Source organism: Giraffa tippelskirchi, chromosome 10, assembly GCF_054371585.1.
Source record: "Giraffa tippelskirchi isolate mGirTip1 chromosome 10, T2T-mGirTip1v1.2.pri, whole genome shotgun sequence".
Classification (NCBI taxonomy): Eukaryota; Metazoa; Chordata; class Mammalia; order Artiodactyla; family Giraffidae; genus Giraffa; species Giraffa tippelskirchi.
The window spans coordinates 15,548,182-15,564,696 of NC_137284.1; the positions used below are offsets into that span (position 1 = coordinate 15,548,182).

The window sequence follows — 16,515 nt, forward strand, 5'->3', positions numbered from 1 at the left end:
GGGCCCTTTCTGTCTTTAAAACAGACCATTAAAACATGGAGCACTTGGCTTACAGAAGTCCAAATCAAAAGGGAGGGGAAAAAAGAGAGCAATCTTTTTTTCTGGGAGTAATAATGCCGCTCCCAGCTCCTAGAAAACTCATTGCGATAGAGATGCAGTAATACTTTTTATTTTTTTCCCATTGTGGTTTCCCCATTCCTTTCCAACTCCCTGAAAAATCTCCTAGACATTCACACTTGCCCTTTCCTTCCTCCAGGAATCCCTGCCTTTTCTCTCCGTGCATAACACAGTGACTATGCTGTGATCCTCTCAATATTATTTTGATGTTTTGCCAGTAAACAAAGATACAGTTTGATACACATGCCAGGAGGGAAACCAGCATCATCATCACCTCCTAAGCTGGAATGACAGCGCCGGGTGCCCTCACCAATTCCCCAGGGCAGGACTCGGCACAGCACAGCCACGGTCACTGTGAGGCTCGCTCCCACTGGGGCCCCTCTGACCTGCTCCAAAATGCGACTTCATAAAGCACGTTCCAGACACCCTGGGTGATTTCCATCTTGCAGCGCCCGTGGAATGGAGGGAACATGTGGACGTGAGGAAAAAGGCCGCTCCGTGAACGAGCCACTGAGAGTTATAGTGGATGCTCCATCTCACTCCCCACCACCTGGCAGGCTGCAAGGGGCCTCACATCATGGCTGTAGAAACCCACATGTGGCTGAGACCGCCCACAGGGCTGTTCTTCTCTGGACTGCAGGCCAGAGAGGAGGGTATGAGGCAATACCAAGAGGGCAGAGGGACAGGAAAGCAGGCCATGGGGCCAGGTGCACAGGAGGGGGCTGTGAGGACAAGGGGCCACATCACTATGTCTGAGGTTGCAGGCAGGATGGCTTCACACACAGCAGCCACCCTGGCGAGCCTGCATCTCAATCCAGAAATCTGCTCTAAAACTCAGCTGCTTTAGGTCTGGACAGAGTATGGTGTTGGGGAAGGAAGGACACAGCATGACTGACTCAGCCCAGCAAACAGGCACAGACGACAATCACAGACCATACTCTGAGCTTCTCTCCTCTGCCCCCTACTTTCAATCTACTCTTCCCTATCACCCTGGAGACACACACCCTCTAAGCCCCAGGTAGGTACACGGTGGAGAGGGAAAAGGTAATATCCATGATTTTATTTCTCTTTTTTTTTTTTAATTTACAAAATGTACTTGTTGTTTAGGGGCTTTCTGGTGGCTCAGTGGTAAAGAACTTGCCTGCCAATACAGGAGACCTGGGTTTGATCCATGGGTCAAAAAGATCTCCTGGAGAAGGGAATGGCTACCCACTCCAGTATTCTTGCCTGGAGAACTCCATGGACAGAGACCATAGGGTTGCAAAGAGTCAGACACGACTGAGCAAACTAAACAACACAAACTTGACATTTATACTTTAAAGTCAGAAAGCTGATTATCTCAGAACTCCATGAGCCCTTAGGGAAGTGAACAGATTTCGGCTGACGAGTTCTCATCCTGAGGATGTCTGACAGGTAATTCTTTGGGATCCAGGGCCCATCATGCGACTGCAGTAAAAACCACTACTAAACAACTAACGTTCCACTTCTATCCTTCACGTCCCATGTGCCATGGAGAATCAAAGAAACAATAGAGTAAACAGACCTGAGCCCAAGTGTACCAATGACCGTCTTGATCATCCTAGTCAAGTATTAATAAACTAAACCTCACGGTTCTGATTGACCAGAAGAAGTAAAGCTCAAGGCTGAAGTCTATGTCACGGCGGGTCTCGAGCCTTCCACGAGAAGCCCACGTGGCCCATCCAGAGGCACACAGGTGCCCATCGGGGTGGATGCCGGTGGGCCGTCTCACCTGGAGTCTGCTCTATTTAGAACTTCCTCATTACACCCTCAGAAAACAAACCTCAGAAAGAAAAAAAGAATCCAGATGGTTTGTGAGCAAGGAAAATATTAGAACAGATCTTTTCCTTTCAAAGTTCTCTCAGGAGCACAGCTGGATCCTCTGTGTGAGAGGAGCTGGGGAACTCTCGGTGAGCGCTGCCAACAGTGAAAATGATGTGATTTTCTGGGAAGTGGTGGGAAGAGGTGCTGCCTCTCCTGAAAAAGCCATCACTGTGGGGCCACACGGGGCCACGGCTCTGGACCACCGGCGGGGTTCTCATCAGCAACAGCCGCATGAGGCAGAGTCCCCAGAGGTAAAGCAGCTCACAGGGGAAAACGCTCACAGGTCTGCAGGAGGCAACCAAACCCACGGACAGGAGAGGACCACCCGACTCCCCTGGTGCCCATGACTGGGGCTGAAGCCAGTATGCCCCATGGAGCAGGCATCCTGCCCACCCAACCTGGCCTGGCTGATGCCTGCACTCTCCTCCCCATCAGGTCAGACCAAGCACTCCTCCCCTCTGGTCCCTGCTCACTTTGGGAGGGGCCCCCAAGTTGGTGAAAGACACACCCTGAAGAGCCCACATTTGGAAAAAGCATCACCAAGCTAAGAAGATGTGTGGTGAACTCATCATACTCCATTGACATGAACCCTGCTTGAGAGCCATGGGGTGGGACCTGCTTAGGAGACGAGTTATCATGAAAAAAAGCTGTCTCAAGGGCAAAGGGACAGCAGACAGGGAGTTCCAAATCTGGCCTCTCTCACTGGAGGGGACCCTGAGAACATCCCTTAGTAAACAACTGAAGGATAAACAACATATAGCTAATGCACAGCTTTAAAGATCCCATTCATAGGACAAATGCTGCTTTAGAATTGGTACTTTTTTCAGAGAAATACTAAAAGCTTCTTTTAGAGCAACGGTAAAACCAGGCATTACAGGGAAGTCACGCAAGATGAAGGCAGGCATGCTTCCAAAATCAAAGGTATCTGAAGTCTCAGCACTGGCAACAGATTTGAACTTTAATAAAGAGCAACACGGAGAGTTAGGATCTGAAAACAGGGTAGATGATGATGACTTCCTATTTTAAACTCCATGGTCTTGAGTATGTAAGGAAATGAGAAATAAGCAGAAAAGATCACCAGGTGGCTCTAACGGAAAACAGTGCATTGTCTCCAGCACACCCCACTGGGCCATCTCATCTCAGCCTTTCATTGCCTGTGAGCTATTTTACAACTCTGCAAATTGTAGATAATTGATAGCAAAGCAAAATAATCCCATCTATATACATGGAAATAAATTGCTGCAGTTTCAGTCAACTTCCCCCTCCCAACTCAGAAAAAGCCAGTTCCCAGTCCACTTGGAAATTGATTTCAACATCCCTTTATCCCATATACATTTGTATGTCTTTACTTCTTTCAGGACACATATAACATCTACCTGGTTTCCTTATGTATAATGAGTTAAATAAAATATTGTTCACTTTTATGTATATGTGAACCATCATTTTACCTTTTCTGAAAATTGTCTTTTAACAAGTAGCCGGGGTGCTCCACATAAAGATAAAAACAGACTATCACAGAATGTAAAAAAAATGTCAGCAAATGTTCGAGGATTAGGGTGACGAAGACAGAGTATGTCTTCTTGAATAAGCATGAGAAATCTCCTTTAGCCACATCTAATGTCTCCATCTGTTTAGCAGACTAGGGGGATTTCTAGTAGAAATACTCAGAATACATGACGATTACATCTGTACTTCATGTAGGCTGTGGTCAGTAGGTTAGCATTTGTGATACCGTCACGGTTCCTCCTGGTCCAGAGTGAGACACTGCCATCAGCCCATGTTTGACCTTCACAACCTGAACAGAAGACCCTTCCAGGTGCTGTGGGCAGAGGTGCATGAGTCCCACGCCCTCTCAACAGCTGCACTAAACATTCTGACCCTACAGTTGACAGAACAGCTCCAGGGTACATTTTATGAGACCATGACTCGATGCACCAAAAGTTACAGACACAAGGAATATGTATCATTTTGGTCCTCAGAATTGCATCTAACATTGCCCCTCTGTACTTTTATTTCCCTAGAATTTTATACGATATTTCAAGTGTGTGTTTAAGCATGCCAAGTGTCATCATTTGGGAATGAAGAATGGACCAACTTTTCTCAGACCCAGTCATGTACTCAACTGGCATATTGACAAAATATATTTCAACCCTGTGTTCTTCTTTTAGTAAAAGGCAAAAATTATTTGTGAAGCCCTTAGTAGAAACGGAATTGTTATAATTCACTTATTTTATGAAGTCCATTTTTAGTAAATTGATTAACATAGAATTCATGAGCACCCATAAAATGAGATGACTTGCTGAGGTGAAACGACCATCTTTTGGCATTCGGTCCCCAGTAATTTCTTTTAATTGCATCATTGACACTGATCCAACACTCACATTTTCTTCACCACAAGCGGACGCAAACCCAGCAACAGGGAACAGCCATACCTCTATGTGCCCCACACACCGCAGGAGCCACTGAGCAGGATGGCCAGAGACTGGCCAAAGACTTCCTTCCAAGGGACTGAGAACTGGGTCAGCCTTGAGCTCTCTCTCTCTTGAAGATGCTCAAAACAATAATCAAACAGCACTTACCTAGGGAGAGAGAAAAGGGAGGAGGCAGAGAGAATGGAGTGTTAGTGTTGACAACAACTACTCTGTGCTCCATAGAGTTTATCTATTTTAAGCGAAGAGATGTTTCATGGAACTCAAGCTCCCCACAAGCTCTGAGTCAGACTTGGGTTTCAAATGCACACAGGTAAAGGTCAGGAAGTGGGGAAATAGGGCATATTTTTGCAAAAGCCACACAGCTCGCTGTTTGTCCTCTTTTAGAATCCAGCGTCCTTATCCAGGTGCATTTAGCGGCCAGAACCTGGGACTCCTAACAAGAGACTGACTGGGGACTCCATCATGTGCCAGAAAGCGGGGAAAATGCATGCAACCCAGCTGCCTTAATGATTATGGAGGTTCTGGAGCTATGTGGTTCAGATGCTGAGAAGATGGAACTAATAAAAAAGAAATGAGAGAACTGTCATCGCAGATTACATGGTATTTATTCCAAAATCTGTTCATTATAGAAATTTGCAAGACAAATGGCTTTTTAGCAAGGAATGGCAGCATTTTCTTCCTGGTTAGTGCAGAACGAGAAACACAATTTGTCTAGAGCGTGGCCTCTGTGTTTTCTTCAAACGTGCCTGGCTCTAAATCCTAGTAAAACTCCTGAAAATATTAATCAAGAGGCTAGCAAAAACATGTGACATTTGTAGAGTTCTACACCATCTGCAGAGGCTTCCATAGACACGGTCTCTTGAGAGTCTCAGGGTGACACTGTATCGTGGGTGGGACAGGTATGATCATCTCTGTTCCTTCCCTCTCCTGCCCGCCCCCCTCCATGTACCCCTTCTTCCCCTTCTCCCTCTCTTTCTTCCTAGCATTTTACAGAAAAGCAACCTGGGGCCCAATTAATTACTCAGCTTGCCCAAATCACACTCAAGGAGAATGACCATGAAGAAGCTCCCGGACTGGACTTTGGTTCCCCAGTTTCCTATTGTTTGCTCTTGATCAAATCTCAGACACTACGGAGAGCTAAGAAGAAATGCAGAGGAAAGAAAAAAGAGGAGGCAGAAGGGGGGAATGAGCAAACCGAGGAAGACAGAGAGAGTAAAAGAATAAGGAAGTAAGGCAGACCACAATTCTGCAGCGAGTTCCTTGTTAAACACATTTGCACAAGAGCACATGCTCTCAAGAAACTCCATAAAAGGAGTCACTATTATTCAACTATCATTCATTCCTTTACATGTATTGATCCAGGGAAGACTTGAATAGAACGGAAGACATAACTCCTATGGTGGCTACTGTTGATCCATCTGCCTTAATAGCTAAATAATATCAGTCAAGGGAATAACTGTGTCCAAGAAATGTCATTTTACAGAAAAAAAAAAAAAACAAACAAAACCTCTAAAAGGAATATATTCTGGTGACGTGTAATATTTTAATCCCCTGGCATTGAAGAACGGTTAATTCCTGGCTGACTCACCAACAAGGAAGTGCCCAGCATTCTGCTGCACCTCCAAACCTCTAATGACACTTTGCCTCTCTCCCCAGATAATTCCTAGGGTCTGAAGCTTCCCCAACATCTGCATCGCACGACTGACTCCTTGTGTGATAAAAAACGCAGCCGTGATAAATGGCACAAAACGAGCTTTGCAGTGGAGGTTCAGAAAGACCATGACATCTTAGAAAGCAGCAGCTGTCCACTTCCACGCAGACCTGCACACATCTCAGGACTTGGCTGGCATCTGACCAAGGGAGGAAGTGCTCTGACCCACAGCCACAGGAGAAAAAAAAAAACAGAAGGAGACTTTGGGGTCGTATCCTGGGACCATCGTGTTTATAGCTCTTTATTGGAAGATAATTACAGCCTTATTCAATTTATGACCCAGAATGCACCTAATCCCCTCACAAATGCTTCTTTTCCACCACCCAGCACTTTCCGACGCCACTGGCCAAATAAATGGTGGCTGTTTCTACCCGGGTGATGGCAAGGCTGTTAATTGTAACACTCCATGAAACTTAATTATGCAAAGCAGAGCGGCAACTCTACAGCTATTAATCAGAGGTTTGATTCAGAGGTAATTTGTTGTTGGGACCCAAGGAGCTGTCTCTCTGGTTCCTTCCGCGGAGCTGCACCAGCAGTTTAATCCCCTGCTTAATGGAAAACTGCTGGGGTTGGATCTGGGTGCTTGATGGAGACAATGCAGCTTATGAGCATCACCTTATTTATTAATGGGCAGGCACCTCGTTTCTTCTCCTAAGTCACCTTTAATTACAGCAACCAGAAACCAATATCACTTGTAGGCCATCGAGAACAAGTAGCCGATAACTTATTTCCCACCTGCCTGAAGGCAGAACGAGAGAAAATGGGTAGATTATCAAAGTGGGTTAATATGCAGGAAGAAGTGAGGAAAATACACTTGAAATTGATAGAGAGAAAATCAACATCACCTCTGGATATCTTTAGGAAGAACATAGTGTCTATAGCTTTTACTAAGGATGATTTCAGTATTTGCTCCTAAGCAGATTGAGGAGTGGGCTTCCCTAGTGGCTCAGATGGTAAAGAATTTGCCCACAATGCAGAAGACCTGGGTTTGTCTCTGGGGCGGGAAGATTCCCTGGAGAAGGGAATTGCTACCCACATCAGTATTCTTGCCTGGGGAATCCCATGGACAGAGAAGCCTGGAGGGCTACCATCCATGGGATCAAAAAGATTTGGACACGATTAAGCGATTAACACTTTCACTTTTCAGACTTAGGGGTTAAATTATTAGGATGACCCGATGAGGGCTAAGGAGTTCCAAATGTGTCTTTGATAGATGAAAAGGGATCACTAGCTGACAAAAACTGAATACCACCACTGCCATCACAATCACCAACACCTTTGATAGCATCTGATGCCCTTAGTATAAATCCATATGTCTGTTCACTCAGAATGCACATCCTATAGGTCACTCCCTGTGCTCATGAGGTGCTAGAGACACAGATGCACATCAGGGCCCCTTCTTCCAAGAGTTCACGGTAGAACACACAAGACCCACAGAGTGAATCTAGTAAGAACGGTCATGCAGAGATACAGGCATCGTCCCAGCAGGGCCGGATGAGCAGGACCCAGAACGGATGCAGAAGCAAAGTTGCAAAGATGATCAAAGGGAAGCGAAAAGATGGAGATTTAAAAGAGGATGAAACGAGAAGGTGAAGAAAAAGAGCTTCAAGATGAATAGAGAGGGGAGTATGGAGTGCTGGGTGCAAGGAGGGACCCCCCCCCTGCATCCTGACGTCAGCCTAACTCCAAACACAGCCCCACCACTCCTGATACACACCTGCTTCTCCTTCATCTCCTTCGTGTCTCCCAGACATCTTAGCGCATCCCCTCCCCAGAACCTCTGCTCAGGCTGTGTCTGTTGGGAATGCTTTCTCCCACCGCTGTCCAAATTCCATTCATTCTCTAGCAGCAAGGTTGCCCCAGGCTTTGGTGTTCTCTGTCTCTTCCACACAGCACTGCCCATGCATGCCATGGCACCAAGCCACGAGCAATTCCTGGTGGTTCTACTTCCTCCAGTGTGTGGTTTTACTCTTAGTGATATCACGGGTGCTGTAAGGGCCTAGATGGTGAGTAGACAGAATAATGGCCTCCAAAGATATCCGGTCCTAATGTCTGGAATTTGTAAATATCCTTTTATATAAGGAAAAAAGGTTTCTGCAGGTGTGATTAAGGTAAAATTTTGAGATGGAGCAATTATCTTAGATTTTCCTGGGGGCCCTAAATGTCCTCATAAGTTTCCTTTGTAAGAGGAAGGAAGAGGGAGATTTCATAAAGAGAAAAAGAAGGAAGCCTGTGACCACAGATGCAGGGACCAGAGTGATGAAGCCCCAAGCCCAAGGATGCTGGAGGTCACTGGAAGCTGAGCGAGGCAAGAGACAGCCCCTCCCCTCCTGTCTCCGGAGAGCACAGACCTATATCACTAACCTTATTGCCTTTGGAATTGTAGAAGATGTTTCTGAAGCTTCAAGCCATCAGGCTTATGGTACTTTATTACAGTGGTGGGAAGAAACTAACACAAACTAACACAAAGGGTGACCAAACACTCACTCTACAGCTAGCATCCTGGCATAATTACAACAGCTCCCCTTTCACTCTCAAAGCTTCTAGTTTGGCAGTAAGCTATGCAGTCATCCTTGACTGGACGGTGTTTTAATCTCTTGCTTCATCCTTGGCAGAGTTAATGCAATGCCACACCTATAGCGGGCAAGCAGTATAGAGCACATGAAGCCGAGAAGAAAAATTCTCTGTCCTTTCAGAGATAATTTGCTTGCAATCTTTCATCTAAATTTGGGAAATAAGGAAGGGCTTTCATTGTCTGGGGCAGAGAACTTGTGCAGACACGTGTGTTGTTTGAAGATGAGGTTTTCAATCTGGCCTCACCCAAAAAACACGGATTCGGGGTTTGCCTTGAAATCAACCAAGACCTTCATTCCCAGGCCAGATTTCCAAAATGCGTAACACTGAGAACTTCTGGTCAGTCTGAGTGGCTTGTTTCAAACATGCAGGTAAATGTGGTCTGACATCTTTCTTGGTTTTATTTCAGGGGAAAAGTCTACACAAACTTATTTGATGAGATCAGAAGAAGGAAGATGGAGGCCCATTTGAAATAATCTCTTGACGCAGAGCTTAGTGTCCATGGGCTCCTTTAGAGAAAATAGCTGCTTGTTTGTGCACATCTATGGGAGAGAAGCAAGTCAATCTAGGTGCTGAGTATAAATAGAATAGCATGAAGATGTATTTTTAAAAAAACGAGTTACTTACTCCAGCCAATATTGTCCTTAGGATCCACAGCCAGTGGTTATGGGACTCAAAGAGCGAATGTGCATGAGTATAAGAAGTACTACAAGGCAGGTGGAACATCACACAGTAGGAGATCTCTTCCTCAGGTGGAATTTCACTGGGGACACAGAGGACTTGGAAAGCTACAGAAGACTTCAACCAATCAAGGCTTGGTTGAAACAAAACAAGGCTTTATTGTGATGAATTGTATGCTGTTGATTCCAAGTACCAGAACCATTAAGAGAAGGGACAGTCCACTGTGAGCTATGATCATTGTTAATGGCCTCATAAAGAGATATGATTTGAGCTGGAGTTGAACCCAGTAAAGGGGTTACACGGGTACCAAAATGGGCAAGGTGGGAGAATGCACAGGGGTAACCCAGGTGAGCGGGATAAGACAGGAGTATTCCCGTGTCAGGTAGAAGGACTACCATGTCTCACTTCTCTCTTACCCCACATTAATTGCTAAATTTGGTGTAAAATACGTGTTAGAGTATTTCTGAAATCCCATGGAACTTAGAATTCCTCTCTCTATTCCTTGGGCTAATATGAAAACATCCAGCTCTCCTCTGAATCTAAGTTCTTGAGAGTTGAGTGGACTAGATGAGATTCTCACAAGTTAAAGGGATGTGAGTTTACACACTGGAATAGAGCAATGGAAAGCCATTTAAATATATTTAATTAGGACATATCACCCAAAGCCCTTTCTTTCCCTTTTATTACTGAGCTGTGAGCAGTATAGGAATGATGAGACAGTCTGTGAGCATATGGGAATTCCCAGCTCCTCCTCTGAGTAACACTCCTCTTCGAGAAAGAAGTGTGAGTGGATACTGATCATTGTTCAAGATGCTCAAACACTGGATGAGCCATCCTGATCTCGGTTATGATGTATTCATAAATAACTGAACATTTGGAAGTAAGCAAAAAGCAAAAATAAAGAAAATGCGACCCCAAAGTAAATACACTGATGTCTGGTTTCGGATAGTGAAGTTGGAGCAAAGAGGGGAAAATGAAACCCTCCAGGCACAGGAAAGGCAATTAAGAAGCAGAAATGGAAACTAGTATAAGGGGGAGTATCTCTTGGAAAGTATTTAGGCAAGTACAACCGACAGCCTTACCAGCAGGCAACTGCACATATGCATGAGAAATTAACAGAAATGTGCCTCGCACGTGGGCTGCGTCTCCATGACCTACTGCATGTGCCCAGTCACAGAGAGTGAGCTGAATGGTTTCCTGACTGCCGATCACCTGTGTCATCACAGGTGGCCTGTTCGTTCTTCAGTTTCACTAAATCAAAGAGCCAGACTGTCTAACAAGAAAACGAAAAAACATCTGGGTGTTATTAATAACCACCTCACTATCATATCGTTTTACTAACAATTTCTCAACAATCAAGACTTTTCTCAGGCTTCCCTGGTGACTCAGCTGGTAAAGAATCCACCTGCAATGCCGGAGACCTGGGTTTGACTCCTGGGTGGGGAAGATCCCTTGGATAAGGGAATGGCTACCCACTTCAGTATTCTGGTCTGGAGAATTCCATGGACTGTACGCTTGCTCCTTGGAAGAAAAGCTATGACCAACCTAGACAGCATATTAAAAAGCAGAGATGTTACTTTGCTGACAAAGGTCCATCTAGTCAGAGCTATGGTTTTTCCAGTAGTCATGTGTGGATGTGAGATTTAGACTATAAAGAAAGTTGAGCACCGAAGAATTGATGCTTTTGAACTGTGGTGAAGACTCTTGAGAGTCCCTTGGGCCACAGGGAAAAAACCCAGCCCATCCTAAAGGAAATCAATCCTGAATGTTCATTGGAAGGACTGATGTTGAAGCTGAAATTCCAATACTTTGGCCATCTGATGTGAAGAACTGACTTACTGGAAAAGACCCTGATGCTGGGGAAGATTGAAGGCAGGAGGAGAAGGGGGTGACAGAGGATGAGATGGTTGAATGGCATCACCAACTCAATGGACATCAGTTTGGGCAAGCTCTGGGAGTTAATGATGAACAGGGAGGCCTGGCATGCTGCAGTCCATGTAGTCACAAAAGGTTGGACACGACTGAGCAGCTGAAGTGAAGAACTTTCTTTCATCAAAAACACTTTGACCCGCATGCTTTTAATAAAGATTTCAAGTGTGAATGGAGGTGTAAAGCATTTTTCTGTTTTGAACCCTTGAAAAATTATTAAGAAGAATAAATAAAATAGAGAAGATATTTTTAGGACAGAAATTTTCCCAACAAAGAAAAAAAAAAAACCACTGACAAGGAAGTTTTATGATAGAAGTTTTCCCAACAAAGAAAAAATATATCACTGACAAGGAAGTTCAGTTTTCTTTAATCTCCATGAATCCTTAAGATGAAAATGCCATTAGTGCTAAATCCAAGGAATACGTATTTCCCTGTAATTTCTTCTATGGACTCTGTTTATATCTTTGGGGTCACATATGTTCATACTTGCTTTGTCTAAAATGGCAAACAATTATTAGCAAATAAAGCATTTCTTACGTTAAAAAACTAATTGCATCACCATAGATATATGAATCCTGCAGAATTCTGAATGACGTTTCTAGAAAACATGCTACCATTTGTTGGACTATAAAGAAGGCTGAAGAATTGATGCTTTCAAATTGTGGGGCTGGAAAAGACTCTTGAGAGTCCCTTGGACTGTAAGATCAAACCAATTAATCCTAAAGAAAATCAACCCTGAATATTCACTGGAAGGACTGATGCTGAAGCTCCAATACTTTGGCTACCTGATGCAAAGAGCCGACTCACTAGAAAAGACCCTGATGCTGGGAAAGACTGAGGGCAGGAGGAGAAGAGGGTTGAGTTAGTGATGCATCACTAACTCAATGACCAGGAATTCGAGCAAACTCCGGGAGATAGTGAAGGACAGGGGAGCCTGGCCCAGTGCAGTCCATGAGGTTGTAAAGGGTCAGACATGACTTAGTGACTGAACAACAACAACAAGCTACCCTTTGTGTTCTGAGATTGACCTTGACCTGATATTGATGAGCTGTATCATTCATGTACTGTTCAGCATTAATTATTGATCAGAGAGCAGCTTGGAATTTGGGGAAGAGGAGAACTCTCGAATATATATGGAAATAAAAAAGAAAGAGGGCACTGTTGAGTAGAAGAAAAGTTGCAAAACCAGGTCTCCAAAGAAAATAACGCCTGTGGCAAGTTTCTCCTTGTCAAGCCTGGAGTCAAAGTGAACAATGGGAACAGGAAATGTCATTATTATCATCCTCATAACCACCGGGACAATGAGCGCCTAGATGAGTCTTTCTCAGTCAGGTTTATGTGTAAAATTTTAACTAATAGAGGTGACAGATGTGAGGACTGTCATTTCCAGCTTATAAAGCTCTCTGAAAATTAGAGACATTCACACAAGGAAGCACAGTGTGTGGACGGCTGAATCCACACGTGAGATTTGACTGTGCAGCCCACGGAGATGACTCATTTTACTCAGAAAATGCAGCAGACGCTATTGGGAGAGGAAGCTCATCTTTGCTATAATCTAACCCCTTCATCATTAAGATTAGAAATGGGCAGCAAACTATCTGAAAATGAACGTGCTGGAATTTATGGAACTCAGTTTCCTGGCCCCTTTCCCTGTAGAATGCCAAAGACCTGACAAAGCACAAAATTCATGAAATAAACTCAGCACACAGCTGACACCACACAGAGCACTTCACAGTGGGCTGGGAACTGGCAACGGGTAAGATTTCCACCTTCCAGAAGCGGAAGCAGCGCCCAGAGAGAGTATGTAACCAAGTCCACAACTTGCACTTGGATCCCAGAACCATCTGCTTGGCCATTAAATGCCAGGCTTCCTGGAAAGAAAAGCAGCCTCAAGTCCCTGAGCCCACTGTTACGGTAGAACCCATTGCAGGCGCAGACATGGCCATGAATGAACAACGGATGCCCTGGAAGCACCTTCCTGAACCCCCATCCAACTCTACCCCCAGCAAAATACCCACGAGGAGTCTTTCCCAATAAACATGGATCTCAAATTGTGTAATGGGAACTGACAGAAGAACAGGATTCACTTCTCGCAGTTTGCTTTAGAAACAAATTTCCTGATCTCTGTCTTATGCGGAAGGAGATCTCCTGCACTGGGACCTGGCTAGGAACTGTCAGCCAGTCACGGCCTGGAGGCCCTGGAGCTCCAGTGGACTCATGTCCTCTCCATCTGAAGCTTTTCCTACAAGGGTCATAACTCTGATCCTCTGATATAGGTACCAGAGCTATATACTCAGCTCTCCCTCCTCACCTCTATATCATTCTTCTGCTCCCATCAAGACAGAAAAATTTCCCTCTTTAGAATTCAGTAAAGTAAGAGACACGAAGCAAAAGGCACAGTGACTGTCTTAGAGGGACTCAGGGACAACGACTACCGTCTCATTCTCCAGACCTGCGGGCCCCCCCGCCCCCTGACAGAGGACCATATGGCCCAAGGATGCCCACTGTGGTAAGGGTGACAAGCTCAGGGACAATTTTCCTATATGTGAAACGGGCAAAGCGCTCCAGGAGATGAAGAACTTTCCCTTCCCTTCCCTTCAGCAGACAAAGCAGAGAACACAAACAGAAACACCACGCAGTATGGAGGCTGACTGTGTGAGAAGCATTCAAGTGCCTTGCACATGGACATGCAGTTAGTTTTAATTAAATCAATCATTTAAGTGAGCATCTGTGACACAGCACACGTCTTCCCTCATCTCTCCTCTAAGACCAAATTTCACCACTCTCCGCACTCGGATTTCCTGATGTGTAGACCGACCTCATGGTCTCCCCCATCTCCCCGATGTGTGCACCAGTGTCTGCCTCTCCTATCTCCTGATAATTAATACCCCTCATTCCCAGGGCATCCGGAGGACTCCTACAGGCATGCTCTTCAGAGCTGCAGTCTTTTTCTGTTGATCATAAACATCTCCTCTTAGAATTACATGAGCAAGAGCCAAGATCAATGGCAACCTGATTTACAGCAGCTCTTACCAACAGCTTGTGGAAATTAGAAATAAATACGGGGTCAAACAGCTCACCAGTAATTTGACATTGGTAAATCTGGCTTATTTAGAAGCCTTAAATAATAAGAACCTTCATATTTTGGTTTCAGTGACAAGAACATCAGCACATTGCCTAAAGAGCCTTTTAGAGCTGAAAAGGTGCTTTAAAGTTTATCACTCTTACAGTATTTTTCTGCTCTCTCATATATTGCAACATAACCGAATAGCAGCACAATAGTGTAACACTCACCACCTTAACTGGCAGAGCCACTGGAAAGAGCTATCGGGGAACTGCTCTCGGTCCTGAAATCATGTCTGCAGGTTGTATTACAAGTCAAAAGAACAGCATCTGCCTATCTGAGTAGACTAGAAATGATAGTGAATTCCTTGTGAATGCTACAAGGAAACGATTCAGAAGCCTCTTGGATTTAAATGAAATAGAAGCAATGCAAAACAATTCCTAAACACAACTATTTTTTAAAAAATGACAATGGTGTCTTAAGTTTAATGATGATTAAACTTAAGACAGCCAGTCTAAAGCTGACTTTGATGTCAATTTATAATGAAAATTTTCTTATGGAATTGCTATTGCTTCCCTCGTGGCTCAGATGGTAAAGAATCTGCCTGCAATGCAGGAGACCCAGGTTCGAGGCTTGGGTCAGGAAGATCCCCTCAAGAAGGGAATGGCAACCCACTCCAGTATTTCTGCCTAGAGAATCCCATGGACAGAGCAGCCTGCTGGGCTACAGTCCATGGGGTCACAAGAGTCAAATATGACTAAGCAACTCACACTTTCTTTCACTTTCATAAACTCTGGAGATACAGAACAGCTTAGAAGAGGCAGTAGTAAATATATACACACTGCGGTCCACATTTCTCTGAGACCTTAGGAACACAAAATGGCAAAAATGTGAACATTACATAGCTGTGGAAAAATCTGATCTAATAAAATGTGATAACAGGCCTAAGCGGGGGTGACATAGTCCATCTTGCCTCCTAGCAATTCAGTTAGTTACATGATGAAAGGGGAAAAGAGGAGGACATTCCACAATTTGAGGCTGTTTCATCATTTGCCTGACATCAGAGTTTCTCCCCATGACTAGCACAGATTTTTCATGCTACAATTTCATTCTAGTCCTTCTGGTTTTATCCTTAATAGAGACTCATACAGGTGGCCACACAGTAGGCTGTCCTAACTGAAAGTTGTCTGGTCAACCTCAGGGCAGTACTTGTGTGGTCAGTAGAGAAGCTGTTCTGGGGTCAACTGGGATTCTTTTCAAACCACTCAGAGGCTCAAGGAAGATACTGACTTGAAGCTGGGGCAGGTGGTCACAGTCACCAGTGGCCACAGTTCCGACCCCCTCTATCTCACTCCACTGTCCTTCACCCCCTCCAACTCCAAGTTGGTTCAGCATCCCATAGCATTTAAGTCCCATTTGAAACTAAAAATAAGCAAGGATCAGAGGCAGTGGTGCAGGACGAGCAGAAGTAGGTGAGGCTGGAGGACGTGTATAATGGTTCTCCAAGCAAAGAGAAGGAAGTGGGATGAGATCATCAAACTCCGCTGCTAGGTTTGGGGATGGGAAGCATCAGGTTCAAGATGATGAAATGGCATGACCAAGATTACACAACTGGTCAGGGATACAGCCAAGGTCAGAACAAAATTTCCAATTCTGATTTCTATTTCCTTTCTGCTACGTTATGTGCAAAGACTCTTTCCATAGTGTACAGGTACATGACATACATGTACAAAATAGCCAGGGGAAAGACTGAAATACAGAGTTCATTTAATAGGTCATCCCCTGCCCTTTTCTGAACATTTCTTTCAGCTGCTGACGTGCCCACAGCAGAGGCTTTGTTATCCTTCTTGACTCAGGTCAAACACCACTTTCTCTGACCCGCCACTCCTACCCCTTCCACGGGAAGTAGTGTAGCACCAACCTTGGTTTCAGATGTAGTTAGCAAGTAGCTAACTGGGATTGAAGTCAGGTCTGTTTGGATTCCAATATCTGCATCGTGAACTGTGCTACCTTCAGAGTGATCAGGAAGACTGAGGAGATGGCCTTCAGGAAGTGCTGGGACCATGGCAGACAATCAGCCTCATCTTCCTTTTCTCTCATTTCCAAGTTCCCTTTTCTGTTTCACCTCCCAGGAAAATGATCAAGGACTTAGTGCTCTCAGAGCA

The 16,515-nt window shown here is 44.8% G+C and overlaps 1 long non-coding RNA gene across 2 annotated transcripts in view; it reads right to left on the minus strand.

Annotated features, from left to right (window-relative positions):
- Positions 1-1,174: 1,174 nt before the first annotated feature.
- LOC145524900 (uncharacterized) overlaps positions 1,175-16,515 on the minus strand; it is a 116,231-nt gene continuing 100,890 nt past the window's right edge. For both annotated transcript variants that reach the window (XR_014067935.1, XR_014067934.1), the window contains exon 2: positions 1,175-4,538. This is a non-coding gene — a long non-coding RNA (uncharacterized LOC145524900). The remainder of the gene's footprint in view (positions 4,539-16,515) is intronic.